The sequence below is a fragment of the Vulpes vulpes genome, chromosome 10 (genome assembly GCF_048418805.1).
Source record: "Vulpes vulpes isolate BD-2025 chromosome 10, VulVul3, whole genome shotgun sequence".
NCBI classification, from domain to species: Eukaryota; Metazoa; Chordata; class Mammalia; order Carnivora; family Canidae; genus Vulpes; species Vulpes vulpes.
This window is the reverse complement of record NC_132789.1, coordinates 8983892-9006073: the sequence shown is the minus strand read 5'-3', so window position 1 is coordinate 9006073 and position 22182 is coordinate 8983892. Positions and strand designations below refer to the sequence as shown.

At 46.9% G+C, this 22182-nt stretch overlaps 1 protein-coding gene across 12 annotated transcripts in view; it reads right to left on the bottom strand.

Annotated features, from left to right (window-relative positions):
• CUX2 (cut like homeobox 2) overlaps positions 1–22182 on the bottom strand; it is a 264124-nt gene that overhangs the window by 123919 nt on the left and 118023 nt on the right. The window contains exons 2-3 of one of the 12 annotated variants that reach the window (XM_072722852.1): positions 9950–10193; positions 9508–9850 (exon numbers count right to left, since the gene is read on the bottom strand). The exons of 10 other annotated variants lie outside the window; for them this stretch is intronic. The gene's annotated coding sequence lies outside the window, so the exon portion shown is untranslated. Of the gene's footprint in view, positions 1–9507; positions 10194–22182 lie in introns of all 12 variants that reach the window. One more of the 12 variants, XM_072722853.1, reaches the window with a different exon arrangement.

The following is a 22182-nucleotide window of genomic DNA, read 5'->3' as shown; positions in this document are numbered from 1 at the left end:
AAACATCAGAGGTAGAAGGCATCAGATATCAAAGGAATATAAGTGTTAAGTGGACCTTGGTTTGAGCAGCTGGGGCACAGTGGGGGTAGTAGAGGAGCATCTACCATGAATGTGGGGAGAGGCCCTCCCTTTGGAAGGTCAGTGATAGGAGTGTGAGTGTGTAAATGAGCAGGCAGCTGATAGGACGCATAGCAGACCCTAACTTGCTTACGTTGGACAAAGTGGGAATGTGTCCCCATTCTCTGCAAGTCCTGAGTGGTAACTGCTGAATTAAAAAGAACAGATAAAATAAGACTGCAAAGGAAAGGCCACAGAGTGGGAAAAGGTATGTGCATTTTACCTAATAAAGGACTGAGTCCAGAATCAGAACTTCCTAAAACTTCATTAAGAGAGAGATGACATAATAGAAAAATGGGCAAGACACTTGAATTAGCACCTCCCAAAAGAGGAGATTCTAACAGCTATGAGCACATGAGAAGATGCTCAGTCTCATTAGTCATCAGGGAAATGCAAATTTAAACCACAATGAGAGACCTCTACATATACACCAGAATGGCTAAAATGAAAGACAGATAATATTGAATGTCAACGAGAATGTGGGGCCGTGGGAACTCTCATACATGGTGGAGGTATCAACTGTTATCTGGAAAAACAACTTGGCAGGGTCTGCTAAAGCTAAACATGCCACTCTATGACCCAGCAATTCCACTCCTGGGTACACACCTCAGAAAAATATGTTCACCAAAATAGAGCCTTGCTATTTGAAGTATGGTCATGGACCAGAAGCATGGCTTTAATGAGAACTTGTGACAAATGCAAAGACTCAGGACCCCTCCAGACCTACTACATTGGGGTCTTTATCTCAGATCTAGATCACTAGTTGATTCATGAGTACATTAAAGTTTGAGAAGTGCTGGTCTGGAACATTCATAGAAGCACTATTCATAACAGCCCCAAACTGGAAACAATCCAAATGCCTATTAACAATAGAATGTATAAATAAATGTGAAATATATATTTACCCAGTGGAATACTACAGCCATAAGCATCAATGAACTACAAAGACAGACAACAGTATTGATAAATCCTACAAATGTAAAGCAAAAGAAGCCAGATGCAGAAGATCACACAGTGTATGATTCTATTTATATAAGGTATGAAAATTGGCACAATGAATTTGTGTAGTTAGAAGCCAGGATAGTGGTTATATGGGGGCAATGACAGGAAGGGGTACAAGAGATGCTTTCTGGTGGCTGGGAATGTTCTGTTTATTGATCTCAGTGCTGGTTCCATGAATGTGTTCAGTTGTGGCAATTTGTCCAGCTATATGCTTATGATTTGTACACTTCTCTGAATGATTGTTCTGGAGGATGGGGGGTCAAGAGGAGAGAGGACCAGCTTTTTTTTTCTGTCCAAAATACTCTGGAATCTGCCCACTCTTGCTATGTCAACTGTCACCAAGCCCTAACCATTGCTTGCCTAGACCTGTATAGTAGCCAGTCAGGGACTTCCCGTTGCCTCTCCCTCCCAACAATCAGTTCCACCACATCACTCAAGGGTGCTTTCACAAACATGAATCAGATCCCACCACTCCCAGGCTGAAAATTCTGCAGTGATTTCCCACTGCTTCTGGGGCTGATGTCCCAGATTCTGCCCATGGCCAGTGAGCACATTGTGATTGGGCCCTGCCACCTCTCTGTCCTCATGCCTCCTGCTCTATGATCCAGCCACTCTGACTTTCATTGGCCAAATATCTGATTACCTCAGGGCCTTTGCAACTGCTGTTGCCGGTCCTGGCCTGGACCTCTCTTCCCCTAAATTTTCCTACATCTGTTCCTTCAGACCATCCTTGACCATCAGAACTAAATGATCTTAGCCCCAGGTAGCTTCCTTCACAGCACTCCTGATATGCCTCTACTTCCTTTGCTCAACATCAATGGCAGGGTCCATGTCTGTCTGATTCAATGTTATGTCCTGGCCTGTAATGGCACCTAGCACACACAATGCCTGTCTCCTTGGGCAGAAGGCAAAGAGCTGACCCTCCCTCCCACTGGCTCACCCTCCATACTCCAAAATCCTCTTCCCACCATTTCTCACCTGCTCTTTATTTCTTTTTTTTAAGAGTTTATTTATTTATTCATGAGAGACACAGAGAGAGAAAGAAAGGCAGAGACACATGCAGAGTGAGAAGCAGGCTCCATGCAGGCAGCCAGATGTGGGACTCGATCCTGGGACTCCAGAATCACACCCTGAGCCGAAGGCGGTGCTAAATCGCTGAGCCACCTGGGCTGCCCCTGCTCTTTATTTCTGATGTTGTGGATGCTTTGTGTTAGTAACCTATTTACTGAGGTAGAACATCCCTTTAGAAAAATGCATGTAGCAGGTGCTCAATAAATACTTGCTGAAGGAACAAGGCAGGAAGTGGGCTCAAGCCCAAAAGACATATTTACAAAGCATTCATAAGCACCTCCTGACATGCAGTTGTCATTGATTTTAATGGCTGTGCCACAGTTCGGTTGGTCTACTGTTAAGGTTTTGAAAATATGTCCTTGGGGGACATAAGAAAATGAGACAGAAAGGCCAAGTTTAAAAACAGAGTGACTCAGGGAAAAATATCTAATCAATGGCTTTTAGGTTGTGGGGTGACTGGCAGCTGTGCCTGCCTCAGGCTCTGTGCAACCTGGTGCCCTTAGATGACTTGAGCCAGGCAGGGGCAGCTTTGCTGTGGGAAGGTGGGGGGAGCCATATGGCCAAGGGGTGGGGTTTCAGTGAAGGTCCTTGGGGGTCACCTGGGCCTCCAGAGAAGGACTAGAAATGGCTATCAGGGGCCCCAGCCCCACTAAGGGCTCTGGCCTGGGAGTGATTAGCTGTATTACAGGGTAGGACAATACTGTCTATAAATAATTTGTTCTCTTTCTCTGGTTAGCAAGTTTCATTAGAAAGTGTGGCATGGGTAAGATCTTTTAATATGTTCTTTGAGAAATCTTGCCTCAACTTTGAGGGTGAGGAGGATGCAAGAGACTCCGGAAGCTCTTCATTAAAAACATAGAAAGGAATATTTCTTTTTTTTTTTTTAAAAAAAGATTTTATTTATTTATTCATAGAGACAGAGAGAGAGAGAGGCAGAGACACAGGCAGAGGGAGAGGAGAAGCAGGCATCATACAGAGAGCCTGACGTGGGACTCGATCCAGGGTCTCCAGGATCACGCCCTGGGCTGCAGGCGGTGCTAAACCACTGTGCCACCGGGGCTGCCCGGAATATTTCTTGAACTCTCCGTTGTACAGTGCAAGGTTTTCCCACAGGTTGTCTTATATACTGACCACTTACTGTGTGCAAAGCCCTGAGGTAAAGGCTTACCATACATGATGCCATTCATGGTTATTAACCCCATTTCAAAGATGCATAAACTGAGGCTTAGAAAGGCTCACTGTAGTGCCAGGAATGGGCAGAATAGGAGGCTGAACCCAGACCTGAGTATGCCCAGAGCCACAATGCCAGTGCCTCTCCTGCCCACCTGCCTCATGGGATGCTGTGCAAATGGGCTGTAATTCCCTCACGGCAGGCCGCTGTCAAGACCACTGGGACTAATCTGAAGGGGCTCCCATGGGTGAGAGGTAGGATGATTTCAGCATTAAGAAGGAAATTGCAATGGATCGAATCTATCAAAAGAGGTTTAAATCTAGGAGTTCGTAATAACACAAAATAAAAACCTTCCCTGGTCACTTCGGGGGATGCTGGAGAACCAAGTCATTGCTTTGAATCTGGTAAATAAAAGGAAAGAATCAAGCTTACATCTTGCCTTTATTGTGCAAACTGCACCCCTGGGTGACTAAAGAGCAGAGAAAGAGAAGTTTCTCTCATTAGATACATTTCAGCTAAATAACAGTAAGGAATAACAGAATTAGACCATCGCCGTCTAGCACCTCCTGAGGAGACCTGAGTTACCCTGTCAAATCCTAACAACGCTCACGCATTCCACCAAACACATACTGATAGCCTACTCGGGGCCAGATGCTGTTCCAGGCACTTTCCACATTAGCTCATTTAATCCTCACAACTCTATAAGGTGTTATTATTCTCCCCATTTCACACAAAAGGAAACTAAAGCAAGACAGGTCAATCCACTTGCCTAAGACCACACAGCAAGTAAGTGACAGTACTGGGATGTGAAACCCAGGTAGCCTGGCTCCAGCACCCAAGCATTTACCTACAACCTTTTACCCCACTTTGAACAGATGCAAAGATCAGCGGCATTGTGGTCAGAAGTTTGGGCACCAGGGAAGTATGTGGCCAAAGCCCTCAGACAGGCCTATGGTTGTAGCCAGCAGGAAGGCTTCCAGGAGACAAGGCACCTGCTAGGTGGGTGTGACTCTACCCATTTTGCAGTCTCAGCCAAAGAAGCCTCAGCAAGGGGTGTGACTTACAAAAAGCCTTATCACTCTTGCCACTGTTACCCCCGCCTACAGGATGTATGTTTGCAGCTGAGGCTGGTGGTGAAGAAGCAGGCCAATCCTCAGTCATTTGAAGAGGGGGCTATGGAAGACATTTCCAGCCAGGGCCCAGTGTGGACAGACTTTATGTAGAAGACTTGTTGACTGATGCCTTAGATGAACCACCCAGCCAGTCTCAGACAGAGCCAACTCTGGGCACCACTGACCTGAGCTGTCTGGGGGAAAGAGCCTTTCACTGAGAGGGAACAGCATGTGCAAAGGTGCTGGTCCTGGTATAGGTTTCAGAGAATCCTGCTGGCCGTTGCCTAATATAGATTTCTAGCCATGGGTACCATGGAACAGGAAGCACAGATAATGTTATCAAAAGTATAACACACATGAATACCTGGGTAGCTGAGGCTCTGTGCCTGGTGTGTTCCTAGCACTTGTGCATATTAATGCATGTATAGCGTCAGTGACCCTCTCAAGTATACGCGAGTACCATCTCCACTTTATAGAGTAGAAGGCAAGGGTGCTCAAGGTCACACAGCTGGCAGAAACTGGAGCTGGGAGACAAATCCAGAGACCTTGGCTCAAGATTCCATCCCCCACTCTTACTCTGCACAGCCATGGGGCTCACTCCGTGGAGCTGCCCTCTGTCTCTGAGTGACCATGTGTGGGTATGGCTAGAATATGCTCAGTTCACTTTGCACAGGCCCTTCCCTCTGTCTGGAATGCTTCCTTCCCCATTCTCTGCCTCACTAATTCATGCTCTGGGTCTCAGCTTAAGTGTCACTGCTTCTGGGAAGCCCTGCCACTGCTCGGGCTTGCTGAAACCTCTTTCAGACAACAGCACCTTGTCCTCCCCTTGTATCTGCATCTAGGTCCCCAACTGGAATGTCCATCCGCTGAAGGCAGGACCTGGATCTTTCACCTTCCCTTTTATCCCCAGCACTCAGCCCAGTGAATGTAGACAGTCCCCTTAAGTGTTACCTGCCTCGGTCCTTTGTGGTGACAACCACAGCTACCCTCAGCAGATATAGCAGGGGAAAGAGAAGAGAGGATGAGAGAGAAAAGACAGAGAAAGACTGAGAAAAGGAGGAGAGGAGGGGAAGCTCCCGCCCTGGGGCAGTGGGAGTGAAAAAGAAATTCAGAGGGAGAGAGAAGGGGGCACAAGAGAGATGGGGGTGGGGGGAGACAGAGATTGAGAAAGAAAGGGAGAAAAAGAGATATAGGGAGAGCTCGTGAGGGTGACAGGGGGAGAGAAAAACCACGGCCCAACTGCCCCTTCATGGCAGGCAGCAGCCAGGCGGGCAGTGACTGGTCAAGCCCCCACCCTGTCCCTCATCTGGGCTGAGCGGGTAACGAGGCCTCATTTCAGGCGCTGTGAGCACCACGAGCTGGGCCTCTGGAGGGAGATCCAGGCTTTGCTCAGTATTGTGTGTATATGTGGGGTGGGGGTGGGGGGTTCCCTGAGGGGCTCAGGAAGCCCCCTTCCTCCTCAGCACCCTGTCCTGGAGGCCAGGGCTGGTCCTGCCACAGAGGGCTCCAGGCCCAGCATTGTCATAAACAGAGCCTCTGTTCAGCCGAGGCTGGTAACAATACCCACGAATAACCGCCGATGGCACAGACCAGGTTAGTGGTTCACATGCACAATCACACCTACACCTGTCACCTACACCCCGTAATGTCACCATTTTACAGATGAGAAAACTGAGGCCTAGAGAGTTTCTACTGCTTATTTCGGGCCTATATTTTCTCCTAAGTCTAAGAATCCAGGTTTTCCCATCATACTAGTTTCTTTAAGTAGTAAAATTTTACCCCGCTGAAGTAATACATGCATATAATATAAACTGTGAAAGCACAGCCAGGCTTAACATTCAACAGTCTTCTACCTCCAGAGAAGCCCACCATTATTCTGTGTCCTTTCAAATATATTGTATTCATATTCAAGCATAAGGAAGCAACGGCTTCCTCTCTTTGGTTTACTCAGATACAAACATGCTACACGTCATGTCCACAACCTGTGGAACTCATCTTGCCTGCTCCTTTCATCAGTACATAAGTAGCAACTGTCTTCCTTTTTACAGCCACAGAGTACTCTTCCCTGGGGAGTTATCTTACTTTATGCAGCCAGTCCCTCACTCATGGACACTTAGGTTATTTCTGGGCTCTGCCCCTGTTGTACAGAAATAACATATTGAGATAGTCATCTCGGTGCCCCCGTGAAGGTGTGTCAGAGGGTAAGTTCTTACATAGAGGAGGGCCAGGTCACAGGGCAGGCATATTTGTGAATGTGATCAAGACTGCTAGCTTGCCCTCTGAAGGGACTGCATTGATTGTCCTCCCACCAACCACATGAGGGATTGCCTCTTCCTATAGCTATGCTGAGATGACTAGCCACACTTTTATCATAGGGTCAGGACAGCAGGGATGTGACAGGGAAAATGAAGAAGACATGCACATTGGGAGTGTGTCCAGAAGAGGGTGACAAGGAAGATGTCGAATGTGCCAGGGATTTGCTCTGTGATTGCACAGAAGCTACTTGACACCTCTATCCCTGGCCTGGAATTCTTACTGAGCCAAATGAGCTTGTTACTCACAAATGTCTGTGCTGGGTATTCCTGAATGTCCTAGACTAGTGATCATCGCCACCAAACAGCATGTGCCAGGCACACTGTCGGGGCTGACATGGATCACCTAACTTCATCCTCACAGTCACCTTGACGGGGAGGTTGTATTATCAGCCCTGTTTGCATATTGGGAAAGTGAAGCCCAGAAAGGTTCAACTGCTTGCCCAAGGTCACACAGAGCCGAGAATGTGATGAAGCTTTGAACCAAGGTCTACCTGACTTCAGAGTTCAAGCTCTTAACCACTGTGATATCCCTGTCAGAGGCTATCTGGCTCCCAGCCAGGTGACCAATGAGCTATCCCTGTCTCCTGAGAGCCCATTATTGTTCTTTCCTATTGCTGACCTCTCAACTTTGAGATTTCTTGGCATGGGAACTTCCTGATGACCTCAAACCTATTCCTCTAACTGAACGGACTGGAGCTTGGGCATAGCTCTGTGCCCATGAGGACAAAGTAGAAGCTGTTCCCAGGAGTCCTGGAGGCCAAACACCACACTTGCTCATGGAGGTCACTGAAATTTCTGTATTTCTGGTTGCTTTTTTCCCCCAGAAATATGGTCTATCCAGGAGCCCAACTGAGTCCCCACTGGAGGTACGTGCATCATTCATTTATTCATTCATTCATTAGCTATTTATTGACGTTTTCCACCGGGACTGAGAGCCTAGACTCCAGAAGCCAACCTGAACTTGACTTTCAGCCTCACCATTTCTTAGCTGTGCAATCTTGGGCAAGCCACTCAATGCCTGTGAACCTCAGTTTCTGCATCTATCAACAAGTGTAATTATTACCAACTTCCTAAAGGAACTGGACAACTTGAAGAAAGAAGCTGCATCTGCAAGTCCTTGGCACAGGATCTCGGTCAGTTGGTGGTAAACAAAGGGCAGGTGTCATTATGGTTATTACTGAACAAGATTGTCCCCTTTCCTGCAGTTGGGGAGCTTAGAGTTACCTTCACCAGCTCCCCTGAGCATTCTCAAAGAGGCATTTGAACATCTGCTTCTGGGAAGGTTCAGGGCCTTTCCCTTGCTCACTTTTGCCATGGAGATCAAGGTCAGCCTTCCAATTCCTGCAGGAATTCCTTGGCTGACCCCACAGCCCAAACTGCCACCTCCTCCTTCTCCATCCTCCACTGTGAATTTTCTAAAATTAGCTGGCACTTGCCAATTCCAAGCAGAGTTCACTCCTGGGAACTGAGAGGCCTTGGCACTGTCACTTGTGCCTTTTTCCCCATCCCATCATGTAACAAATTGTCAGTCTTGGTCACCCCATGGCGGTCTCAGGTTTATAGTTGTTCCACCATCGAGGACACTGGGACTAATGGCTTTGAGATGAGAGATCAACTGGAGAGCGCCAAGATGATGGATGCTCCTGCCCAACACCAGGCTGCTGGCCGCTGGGCCACATGTAAAAGGGAATGCCTAATTTGTTCACACCCACAATTATCTGGAGCCCGCCTTCAGGTATGATTGAGTGAGGAAGGGGTCCCAAGTACGGTCTCTGTTAGGAGGAATTAATTATTTCAAGTGGTGCCAACCTTTGAGCTCGGTTGCTTGGATAACCTTCCCCTTCTCATTGAAGGGGATGCATCCCCTGCTTAGATCCTGCCCCATGTGGACAGAAACAGAACTAAAAACATCGGCATTCTGGAGGGCTTTGGAGATTGCTTTTTATACCCCACCCTGCCCTGAAACACTTTTTGCATCAAGCCTTCACGCTGTACACTTTTAAACAGATGTAACCCCCCACGAATCTAACTCCCCCCCCCGAGATTATGCACGCCCCATCAGAGATAATCCAATGAGCCAGTGGGCCACTGCACCCCTGCTGAATTACAAGGATTTCTCCTGCCAACCAAATATTTCATCCAGCTGTAGATATCATGAGGAAATGGCAAACAAAGAGAGAGATTTAATAACTGGAAATAAGACTAAGGATACAGATAGTTTAATTTTTTTTTGTATTGCATCTAATTGCAATCAACAGTAGACATCTGACACAGTGACAGCCTCAGCAAAATTGCTGCTGAGAGAACAGAATCTTTGTCTAAAAATAATCAGACATTCTGTGCACCACTGTTTGTTATAACGGTAATCGATGCTGGAGGCTTTGAATTCCATCAATTTATAGATCTGCGCCAGCCTGCCTGGCGATGGGGCGCGGTGCACTGGGGCCCTCGCCGGCGCGGGCAGTGCTGGGGCCGGTGTGTGATTAAGATAAGCCCCGATTCCTTTCATACATTCCTTATCAGGGTCTAATTCTCCAGCAGGTAGAGATGTTCACAACAGTTAAAGATTAGTGCAGCTTCTCAGACGCCAAATTTGAGGGTATTGATCAATAAATCAAATCAGGCCAATCAATGGCCCAATCAGGAGAGTCTAGCCAGTGCATTATTACCGGCGCCTCCAAGCCAAGGCTTTTCATGGGTTTCATCAAAACAGCCTCACCTTGGCTTCCCGCCAGCTGCTGGCTTGCCTAATAGACTCCACAGCCGAGAGGGGCTCCTGCCCAGCGGAAGAGCAATAAATTTCTCATCAAACAGCCGATGGAGAAACAAGATGAACATCTGTTTTGCTGCAATGAAACTCCTGTGTTCTTCAGAATGCGCAAACCGCCTCTGACAGACCACCCCAAAGGCGGCTTCCCTGGCACACGGCGGCCCCATGGAATATTCCGCCGGTTATTTCAATCAGGTAATTTAAGGAGACTTTTGCAGTCTTCTCTCTGCAGCTATCGGAGCTCTGCAAAGGCTGTTCCGGCACAGTCGATAATAAATGCCATCCTGGGACCCTGCAGTATGAAGGCAATTTTATGATGCCCATTATGTGGCAATGTAACTTCATTAAAAGCTGTTTATTCCCCCTAAGCATTTTAAGCACTTTGCCTCACCCATAAAGGAGGAGCCGGGAGGTTACTTTTACAGAAAGGGTTCTAGGCCGTATTTCTTTCCTCAATAACATGGAGGAGCCTCGCCCACTGGCATTCTCACTTCAAGGAGTTGAAGCAGCCCCAGGATCTAGGAAGGCTGGTTGAAGACTCAGTTTTCCCCAGGACTGAGGTATGCAGGGGCTGAGAGGTCCAGGAAAGGAGAGGTGTGAGAGGCCTCAATCCCATCAGACCTTTGTTCTGGGTCCTGCAAGACAGGGATAGAGAAAGTTCTGGAATATGCCAGCCAAAGGCAGCATTTTCCAAACTGGGGGTCCCTTGGACCATTCCTTTCGCTCTTCCATGTTGACACTAATCCAAAGAAATTATTACTTGGCCTGTTGTGACAGCCCAAATTCTCTTTTGCAGAAATAGCTGGCAGCTGAAAGATCATTTTATAGCCCAAGATCTGAATGTCACATGTCAAGGCTTCTTTGGCAGAGGTCTGCAGACTCCAGGGATGAGAGAATCAATTCTCAAGGGACCACAAGATTTGTTTCTCTCCCTTTAAAAAGATCTGTTCCTGTCAAGAGCTGGAGAAGCGATGTAGTGGAAGATTGCATTTTGGCCTCCGTGAAAGCAGAAGAGGGGAAAGGAGGGGGAGTGTATGCTTCTGCAATGGTGAGCAGCCTGCGAGTACCAGAAAGATCGAGGACATGGCGGTTCAATTCTGTGTCTCAGCTTCCCCATCTGCCAAGTGGAGCCAATGATACCCACCTCTGGGGTCTGCTGTGGTGCACAAAGGCCCTGGCTCAGTGAGTGATCATGCGGCTCCCTCAGGATCTCCTTCATTTGGATGAGCTCAATGTCCCAGGGGAGGGAGAACACTGACTCAGAGGGTCATGGCCAGTGGGTGGCAGGCTGTGAGGCTGGAATTTTGTGTGAAGGCAGTGGGGCACATGAGAGGGTCTAGAAGATGGAGCATACATGGTGGAGGGGAATAGCTGGGGAGGCATGTCTAATGTGGTGGGATTTAGAACCCGGATAAAAACCATGGGCCCCCTGAAGATCAACCACATGATATGTGCAGCTACAAGAAACAGAGTAGTAACAATACTAGTAACAGTGGTAACAGTCAAAGGCAATGCTATCAGCCCAAACTCTGTGCCAGCCACTGTTCTCCAGGTGTATAATTATTATCCCCATTTTGCAGATTAGCAAACTGAGGGATCAAAGAGATAAACTTAGTTTTCCCAGGTCACAAGGCTAGTAAGCATAATTAATCAACACTTACTGAGTGCCAGAAACCGCTGCCTGACCTGTACACCTTATATGCCTTCTCTTGATTTACCTTTGTAACACCCCTCCCGGGGAGGGGGTGGTTATTGCTATTACCACCATTTTACAGGTGAGGAAACTGAGGCTTAGAAAGAGAAAGTGATTTAAGCAGGTCAGTAGGGGTGGAGTTAGGACAGGAACACATTCTACAGCCCTTGAAGTCTTTGGGGGCTGTTTCCTGGCCTCCTGGGGGCCTTGACAGACAGGAAGGGGAAGAGAGGAGTTCAGGAGTTCACGGGCCTGTGTGAGACTCTCAGGTTCCACTATTACGAGGCATCTGGAGAAGCATCCTCAAGGGCTTTGCCTGGCCTCCCTCTTAGTCTTCCCTGGCTTTGTGCTGAACACCGACCCCCTTGTGTCTGTGCCTAACTCAGAGCCTGGGCTCTTCCTTGAGCCTGGTAAATGCCCACCATTTTCCAGTGAGCTCCAAGATGCCACTTCTTCAGGAATGTTCCCCTGGGGCTCCACAGCCCCTGCATTTTCTAATCAGAACCCTCAGCACAGGCATAAATAATTCAACGTTGTTACAAGCGACCATTTCATAAATATCTGTCTCTTCCACTGAACCCGATGTTGTTCACCTCTGTATACTCAGCCACACAGTGGGTGCTTAAGAAATATTTGTTAAATGATCAAAGTGGGGACCCCTGCCCTTTCAGTGTCTCCCAAGGCAATGGGTTCACATGTGGCAGAAGTATAGGGTGCCTATGAAAAGAATCCAGGAACATGTTGAGTTTCCAGTGGCCCTCCCCCTTCCCAGATGTGTACTCTTCAAATTTAGACCCAGTACTAAGCCATGTTCCCTGTGGGGAGAGGGGTAGCTAAATCTGTAGTTTTGTAGAAAAGAGAGAAGAAAGAAGAAAGAAAGAAAGAAAGAAAGAAAGAAAGAAAGAGAAAGAAAGAAAGAAAGAAAGAAAGAAAGAAAGAAAGAAAGAAAGAAAAAGAAAAATGAAGAAGAAAGAAAAAGAAAAAGGTTAAGGAGAGGCGACAGGATCCTTTGTCCACAACAGAGCCAGGAAAGTTGTGAAACAAAGATGACCCAGTCAGAGGACCAGACTTGTCAAACCAAGAGCAAATTATAATCCAGCCATACCATGGGGCTGTCTGCCAAAAATACAGATCTGTGAAGGGGTATCTCATACAGAGAGGCCACAGTATATTAGATTTATCATATATTCCAGCCAAGATGTGCTGCTGAGATTTCGGGGCAAGATTTATTACCCTGGCTAGTTTTTAAAATGAAAGTGAAAAGAGGATATTCTGGCAAAACTGCAGGTTGTTAATGGGGTGAGAATCACATAAAATGGATCATTTTCGAATCTCCTCGTATGCACAGATAGACCTTTTCAAAAAACCCTGGAGTTTTTGGAAAAAAGATGCTCAATCTGGGCAGCCCCGGTGGCTCAGCGGTTTAGTGCCACCTTCAGCTCAGGGCCTGATCCTGGAGACCTGGGATCGAGTCCCACATCAGGCTCCCTGCATGGAGCCTGCTTCTCCCTCTGCCTGTGTGTGTCTCTGCCTCTCTCTTTCTGTATGTGTCTTTCCTGAATAAATAGATAAAATCTTTAGGAAAAAAAAAAAAAGATGCTCAATCCAATGTTTTCACGTTGGCTTCCTGGTTGACCCTAAGTGAATTATTCATTCCTTCGATGTGTGTTTCTTATTTGCAAACAACAGTAATAATAACACAAAATAGAAGCTCTAATTTATTCGCTGGTTACTATATGCTGGACACTTCACAGGGGTCACTTCTTTGAATTGGCAACAACACTTTAAGACAGGCTGTTTTTATCCCCATTACACAGATGAGAAACTGAGGTTCAGAGGGGTGTAGTCAGTTAGTGGCAAAGCAAGAGCCCTAACCCAGATCTGGAGCCAGCTGTACTCAGAAACTATCACTGACCTCCTGCTCTGAAAAGTTAGCTTTGCCTGTTCAGATGAAAGCTTTTAGGATAAACTCAGACATCATCGTTCCTGTTCTCAAAATGGAGATTCCAACAAGGAAGGCCCAGTCACCTTCCAGTCCTGGTGGTATCTGCCTTTTGCAGAGACAGCTGCAGAAAAAAAATTGGGGAGGGGGTGATTTTATTTTGGTTTCTCCTGATGTTTGCTTTTGGGTTTTCAGGATCTTGTCAGATTCAGCTTGTGCCAGGTAAAAGTGGGCTCTGCTCCCAGCAGGCACCAAAAACATTTCAGAGGCATAAGCCACAGGAATATGGACATGCCAGAGGAGAAAGAAAAATAAGGATGTGAAAGCCTCCCAGGTGAGGTGTCATGTCTGGCTAAAGGGCTCCAGGATGGGGAGAACCAGAAACTCTAGAACAATGGTTCTCAATTCGGGTGGGGGGGGGGATTTGCCCTCTTAGGCACATCTGGCAAGATCTAGAGATACTTTTAAATTGTCACAATTTGGCAGTACTGCTGGCATCTAGTGGGTAAAGGCCAGAGATATCGCTAACCATTGGACAATGCACAGTACAGCTCCCATAACAAAGAATTATATGGTCTAAAATGTCAGTAATGTGTGGGGCTGAAAAACCCAGATCTACAAGGAGCTGGGAAGACACCTGCCCTGGAGTAAAGAAGACTCAGAGAAGGAGGTTATCTTTGCATATTTGAGAAAAAGGAGAGGAGCTGGATCTGTGTGGGCAGAGGAAGTGACAATAAACAGGTTTCAGGTCACCAATAGGAAGACAGCCCTGATAAATGATTAAGTGAGTTTCCGGTCCTCAAAGGTTTCCCAGCATAAAGTGGTCAACTCTTGGGCTGTATGGAAGGGAAATCAAACCTGGAAGAGGAAGCTGGATGAAATGACCTTTCTTTTTCCATTCAAACCTGACACTGGATAAAGTTCCCAGGAGAACAGCAATGAAGTTTGAGGTTCCTTTCAAGAACCTTTCATCGATGATCTCATTTAACCCTGACGGAGGCCCGAAGAGGTAAATCACCCGTCTGAGCTTTGTGAGCTCAGTAAGAGGGGGAGTTAGGGTTCAAAACCTGTGCCTGTCTGGTTTCAAAACTCATTAGGAAGATTCCTCAAATGCAACAACTGTCTTTGCACTCTGAAAGCACAGTGACTACCCCAGGGCCAAGCACCCACCCAACCTGCCACTGCCTTGATTTAGCATCAGTCAGAAACTCTGGACCCAACATTTGAGACCTAAGTTCAACAGTTCAGCCCTCTCCCATGTTAAGGACACAAAAACAAGTTCCCTAAATGGCCCAACCCCCTGCTTATTTTTTTTAAACAAAAATACTGCAACCAGCAGTGAAAAGACATTGTCCCAAGTGCACACTTTAATTGATGTCCCCGACCATTCAGGAACATGGATGAAAGAAGACTCGCTTTATTAATAGGGCGTCATGCTAATTAGCACAATTTATTGTCAGGGAGGCTGCCCCTGCCTTCTGCAAATGTTACAAGTGTGGACAAAAAACTTTTGTCGCGAACTCAACACGGTATTGCCGTGTGACCAAGACTACTAAGCCAGTCACAAAGAGGGGAAAAGCACGGGGCTCAAAGAGGCCAATCTGAGGCACTGGATTTCACTCAATACATTTATGACATTACTTGATCATTTCCCACTGATAAGAATGACCCGAATTTAAATGTCGGCTGCTTCTGCACGAAAATACACATTTCTTGCCACTTTGAGGAAGTCTCCCTAATGACTGGGAAGCTCTGCAGAAAAGTGGGAAAAGCTGTGCACGAGTGTGGGGGTTGGGGAGCCGGGGAGGAAAACCTTAAATGTTTAATATTCAATAAATGTGTCAATTTTACATACAGAGGCAAATGGGTCTTTATTGAGGAATTGGTAAATTTCCTCCGAGAAAAGTAAGTGCATTTTAGCCTTCAAGGAGTCCCAGCTGAATAGAAATGGAATGTGATTTGTGATAAAACTCAGCTGCTCTATAAAAGACGTTAAATAAATGTTGCTGTTTCACCAGGGATATACAAAATTGATTGCATTATAGACTGATTCTAAGATGCTGCATCCCTGTACGGCCCCCTCATCAGTTTCCGTGTGTATGTGGGAAGCTGCTCTCAGAGACAATTTAGACTATGTTGCAACTCCTATTCCACATGCTGCTGCAGAATTTTCTAGAAATGCAACATTTCCCCTGCATGCTTTGTTTTACGTTGAACCTTATGAAACTGCTGATATTTGACCATTTTTTATTTAAAAAAAAAAACAAAAACCCTGACAATTTCTTCTATATCTTCTTAAGGTTTCTGGTGGACTGACCTGTCATCTTGGGTAAAACCCTGGATACTACTGAGGGAAATTTGATCACTGTGGGTGGAAGTGTCACAGCAACTTTTATCTGCTTGCCAGAGGGCATTCTGGACCTGGGTGAGAATCTTGCTTCTCTTTCAGTCCAGCTGGATGAGCCAGGGAGCATCGCCTGCCCTTTGTAAACCTCAATTTGCCCCATTTACAAAACGGGTTGAATTCCACCTTTTGCTCAGGGTACATGGAAAATCAAATGAGGTAACAGATAGGGCATTAGCTAGTAGACTGTCAAATGTTCATAACCTGCTGATTATTTTTTTAAAAGACTGATTGATTTGAGAGAGGGAGAGAGAGAATGAGATTGAACTTGAGCATGGGGGATGGGGGTAAAGAGAATCTCAAGCAGACTCCCCACTGAGCATGGAGTCTGACGTGGACTCACGTCAGATCACGTCATGGACTCACGTCATGGATCTCTGACGTGGATCTCACAACCCTGAGATCATGACCCGAGCCAAAATAAAGAGTCGGATCTTTACCAACTGAGCCATTCAGGTGTCCCCACAACCTGCTAATTGTTATAAAGTTTTTGTATATCCAACCAGTGGGCTGCAGGTGGGCTATATGAGGCAGATATGACACACATAACCCCTGTCCTCAAGGAACTCATAAGGTTAGTGTCAACATATGACTTCTTTAGGTAAGAAATTAGGTTTCAAGGATTGATGGGTGATCCAAACTGATCAAGAAGGCTTTCCAGAAAGGGAGTGGCTAGACTCAAACACTCTCAGACATGTCCATGCTTTCTACGCTCACTGATACCAGAGGGTCTAGCCATCTTCAATTCCTGGCTGGATGCCTGCATAGCCAGCCTCCTCATGAGGTCCCTGGCTTAATGCCAGCCACTCTTCCACCATCCCATTCCTGCCTTAACAGCCAAAGAGAGTATTTCACGATACAAACTGGATGGTGACACTTCCCTGCTTAAAACCTCTCCTGGTTTCCCATCCAATTTCAAATAAATCCAAACTTTCCAGGTCAGCCTTCAAGGCCTGTGGGGCCAGGACCCTGTACTCTCCTGCAATGCATCTCCCTCACAGTCCTCTTCACTTTACTTCTACCATTCTGCCCCTTATTCTGAGACTGGAAACTGCAAAACAGCCGCAGGGCCTTTGTATCCATAGTTCCCCCTACCTGGATGCCCTCTCTTTCTAGTCGTTTGCCCAGTTTGGTGGTTCCCAAAGTATAATCCTTAGACCAGCAGCAGCAGTGTTACCTGTGAACTTCTTAGAAATGTAAATTCTTAGATGAGCTCCAGATTTGATGAATCAGAAACTCTGGGGTTAATGCCCAGCAATCTTTTAAACCAGTCCTCCAGGTGACTGTGATGCCCACTCAAGTCTGAGCATCACTGGCCTAGCTCAGTCCATCCTCTGTGTGTCAAGCTTCAGCTTAGACATTACTTTCATAAGAACTGCACCCCAAGATAAGGTCAAGTTCTTACTGTCATGGGCCCCTACTCCTTGATCATTTCTATGAAGCACTACTATATTGTAACTGTGATATAAGAGTCAACTGTTTGATGTCCATGTCTCTTCATAGCTAGACTTGGAGCTCCATGAGGACAGGTACCCATGTGCCCCAGTACCTAATTGTGCCTGGCAGAGAGGAGCAGCCCAGTAACTAGGTGTTGGATGAGCATATAAATGAATGCATGAAGGAACAAATGAAGGAGTCCTGGAAGAATGACAGATGTTCATAAAGAAAAGAAGCCTAGGAATCCTATTGTCTATCCACCAATCCAGAGAACACCCCCCCATCCCCATCTGATCTTCTAAATATCACCCCAGTCAAATCACGAGCCAATTATGGTAGTGCCTGGAAGTGACCGTCAAATTAGAAAGAAGGAAAAAAAAAAAGAACACAACGGAGAGGAGATTTCCCATCCAGCGGATGAATAGTACAGTGGCTAAACTGGAACACTTCCCACCTCCCCCAAGAACTGCAAACCTCTCTCTCCTTCCCTGACAGAGACTGGCTGTACAGAAAGCTTCCAAATGAAACCTGGAGACTGACAAAATTGTAAGCAGGAAGTGTGCCTGTCAGCTTGGAAGATCCCAGTCCCACAGTCGTCTGGATCTGCAGGCTGAGAGCTGGAGTCCGTACTAAGCCCCAAGTTTACTGGAAGCTTCTTGATGCTCCATGGCAGTTTGTTCTGCTCTCTTGGAGCTAAAGCTAGAAGAGAAATCACTTCCTTTCCTATAACTCAGAGCAATTACATTCTCTTACCGTGGACATCTGGCTTGCTGCTGTTCTCCTTACTTATGTTTTCCAAATGCTATCAGTTCTGGGAAGATCAATTATTACTGAAAAGTCGAGAAACGCTCACCGGTTATTTGCATTGATTTGGCTGACAAGACACAGGTTCCTTATGAACTACGGATGTCTATGAAGAGGACAGGGAGGCGAAAAACTCGAGAATCTGGGACAGCTCAGGCTTCAGAGCCTCTACCAGCTCAAGGGACCAGAAGAAGAAGAAGGGTTTACCCAGGATGGGGACACTGAACCACCCTCCCTGAGCCCCCCAAACTAAGCCATTTCCATCAAGACAAATGGGTAGCCGGTGTCGGCCAGCGCTGCAAGCAGCCACGACGATATAATTGGCCTGTTACCGCATCATCTTTAATCAATAGGATCCGGAGTTTCCACGGCTTGTACAGCCCAAATCTCCCTGGCAGCCAAGAACCAGCGGGTTGTTAAAAGGCCCGATAGTTCTGCCTCGCTAATGGGTGGCTTGTTCCCTCAACCCTGCTGATTTTTTAAATAAACCTAAATTCCAATAATTGTTTAATGTTTATTTTTATTTAGTTCTGGTTCAGATGCTCTGCGTCTCTCTGACAGAAATTGATATCTGGCTCATGGTGAGCTTTATTAAAACACACACACACAGATACAAACACACACACACGCATATGCCACATACCCACTGGGAAGTGGTTTACTTATTTGGTTATTTATCTAGCTGAGGTGTAGACCCACAAATCTAGAAAAGAAGATGGACAAAAGGACAAATTTGCCAAGCTCTGCTTTCTCTTGGGCTCCTTCCCTGCTCATCTTTCACCAGGGAGCCCTGTTCTGCACTTGAGCCATCCACAAAGGTGATGTCTGGCCTCTAGCTGTGGCCTGTGTTGCTGAGAACATCTCTGACTTCTTCAGTGTCGCTGTGGCCACATGCTCGGAGGGCTCACCAGAGAGGGCACCATGTACCATTCCCGTACATGTTCAATATAAACAGGATGTGAAACCCCCTCACCCCCCAGCCACCTGTGTGTACAAGGGACATGGACGGAAGCTTCCCTGCACATTGAGGAAACCAAGAGGCCAAAGGTCTCTAACCGCTTGCACTGGGCTGGAGAGAGCCCTCCCACCCTTATACAAGCCCCTCTCATCTTTCCATCTGGCATGTCTCAGAAGAGCCAAGGCGAGTCTGAGCTTAAAGGCAAGGTTTTTCAGTGTTTTCTCAGTCCTTTTTTTGCTGCTTGTATTGCAGGCTTATGCCATGCCTTTCATCGTAAGAGGTTCACACATTCGTTCACTGAATCACTGTAAACTGATGGCCTGAAAATCAGGCTTATCAAACTGCAGACTTTCCTTCCCCACACCGTGTATTCTGTCCATCAAACTGGGGGCTGTCCTGACTTTGCCATCTTCTTCACTCCCAGGTCGAACCAGCCATTGAGACCTGTGATGTCCACTATGGATTGGGGGGATAGCCAGCACCTGGCCCCTCCTCCTGATGCCAACACCACCTGCTGGTTCACACCCATGAGGCTTCACCAGGGCTGCTGTGAAACCTCTTGCTGGCCTTCCTGCCATCTTTCCCCCTCCTCCACTGTGATCCCCAGACCTGCACTGGAGTCACTAATCCCAGACACAGGCCTGATCTCATCACTTCTGATTCTTCCCAGGACCTCCTCCTGCTTCCTGGGAGATGCCCAAAGTACTCCCATGGCATTTGCACTCCTTTCCATTCTTGTCCCTTCCACCTGAGCCTAACACATCTGGCCACAGGTCAGGGACCCAGCCACTAAAGAGGGACAATCTGCTGCAATTTACATCTTTCTAACAAACAAAATGTAATAGGAAATAGTGTTAAAGTACCTCTTTTCATTGGAAAAAGAGAAGATTAGAATTACCAGGAAGTTTCTGCAGTGATCACGTACAGAGGAGTGTTGAAAAGAACCCAGGTCCAGGGATCAGAAGAGCTGGGTCTACAACAGCTGCAACCACTTAAGAGCTATATGTCCTGGACAAGTCACCCCACCTATGATTCTGATGGTGGCTGTCATGTGACTAATAATCTCATCTTGGGAGGCTTGGGCCCTAAGCTCAGATTCAATCAGTCACCACTGTGGGGGGCTGTTATTGTTCGCATCCTAGTTCTTGGAGGGGGTCACCTCAATTTCTCCCCCCCCCCACTAATATATCCCTTCCACTGAGGTACTCAAGTGCCCCTGTCTGTACCTCGAGTTCACTTCCATATACAGCAAGCCACCACAGACCATCTCTAGCGGGCCCTGTTTTCCTTGGAGGGCCCATGGGCCATTCTGCGCCCCTTCCCTGCCCTCTGGACCATGCTGTCCTGCCACAGCCAGAGCAGCAAAACCAGGCTTCTGTGCAGGCCCACATTCTAATAATTGTCCCAATTCATACGGCATGTACTCAGGATCTATTATCAGCTAATGAGTAAATAATATTCTGTTCTAAATCCAAAAGTGCTATTACATACCAGAGGGGGACTAATGGGTGTTTTAAGACCCCTTTAATCACATATTAACGTGCCGCGAAGCAGGCTGCGGAGTCCATATGCTAACCGCCCTGCGACTGAAGAGGCTTCTTCCCTTTAAGCAAAGAACAAAGTGGAGGAAGAGAACAAGCCCTCCTCCTTGGGTATGTCTGGCTGCCAGGCCAGCCCCGGGGCTGGAGGAATCTCCCCCAAAGCTGTTTTGCTGACTGAGTTAGAAGGATACTGTCAAAGCTTCTCCCCTTTTTGGGGTTACAGGGAGAGGGAACAGGGCTAGTATCCTCTGGCTGCCATTACAAAGTACTATCAATTGGGAGCTTAAAACAACAGAAATGTATTCGCTCACAGTTCTGGAGGCTAGAAGTCTGAAATCAAGATGTTGGCAGGGCTGTGCTCCTTCTGAGGGCTCTAGGAGAGGAAGCCAGCCGCCTTGCTCCTTCCAGCCTCTGGTGGCTGCTTGTCTTTGGCTTTGCTTGGCTTGTGGCTGTATCCCTCCCATCTCCACCCCCATTGTCACAGGGTCTTCTCCCTGTGTGTCCTCTCCTCACACATGGGTCATTGGATTCTGGGCCCATTCTAATGAGGCATGATCCCATCTTAATTATAGCTGCAAAGACTCTTTCCAAATAACGTCATATTCTCAGGTTCTGGATCAATGAGAACTTTTGAGGGACACTATTTCACAGAGTATAGGGGTGAGGGTCGGAGTTTTGGGGGCGGGGGGAAGAGGCTCAGATATGGAGCCTTAATTTTGAGTGACTGTAACACAGAGTTCCTGCCATTTTGCCCTCCCCTGTCCCTGACCACCACTGAACATTCCAGAAAAGTTCAAGCACCCAATCCAAATTCCTCCCACCGATCCATCGTGTCATATTAGCAACTTAGTTTCTTATTAGCCATTTCCCATCGAATCACATTAATATTTGTTTTCCCTAATACAATGCAGGAGTCTTCTCAGATTAGCAACTTTCTCATCACATTAGTGGAAACAACTACTAATACAATACAATCTGAATATGACACAGTCTGATGGAGAATTGCTAACACAATCCGACTCCCCTCTGCCTTGGTACAGGAATGTTGTCCTGTTGTTGAGTAATGTGGGGGACACGCTGAGACAATCAGTCCCCGGTGAGCAGGGCCACACAGGGTGCCCTGGACAGACGGGATGAGATTTGGATGTAGGAGGTCTCTCTTGGAAGGAACCGATTTAGGGGTTTCTCCTGTTCCCAAACACTCCCTTCTCCCATGAGGAACATTCTGGTTCTTCTCCTCAATATCCAAGCAACCTTGGAATCTGCAGCCAAAGAGAGACAGGTAGAGAGAGGGATCCATTATACATTCCACAACCTAGTTCTCCGAAGCACTAACTTTATTGGTGTGACAAGGCAAGGCTGGCATTGCCAAGGTTAATTCATCAAGGATGTGTGGACATAGCAAAGCTAGGATGATGTGAGGAGCCAGCAAACCAGGCTGTTGTGCTGACAAGGCTGCTGGAGGCGGGAGTGATGACACTGAGCTGGTGACAGGCTCTCATAAAGTGGTTTAAGGAAAACCCTGCTTGAGCCTGCTCAAGCTCTGGACTAGTTTGGGTTCATATCTATCACTGCCATGTCCTAGCTGTGTAATTTAATATCTCCGTGCCTCAGTTTCCTCCTCTGTAAAATGGGGCAGGATGACAGGGCCTGCCTGTGAAGAAGTTGTTATGAGTCAATGAGATATGAATAGAAAATACTTAAAAGCTTGCATAGCACCCGGCATTGATAAATCAGGAACGGTGATGATTGCGAATTTCAAAGCAAGTCAAGTTCAACCACATGTTCTGAGTGAGCTCTGGAGTAGGCACTGCAGAAAAACAAAAAGTTGAATCTCCTCTGGAG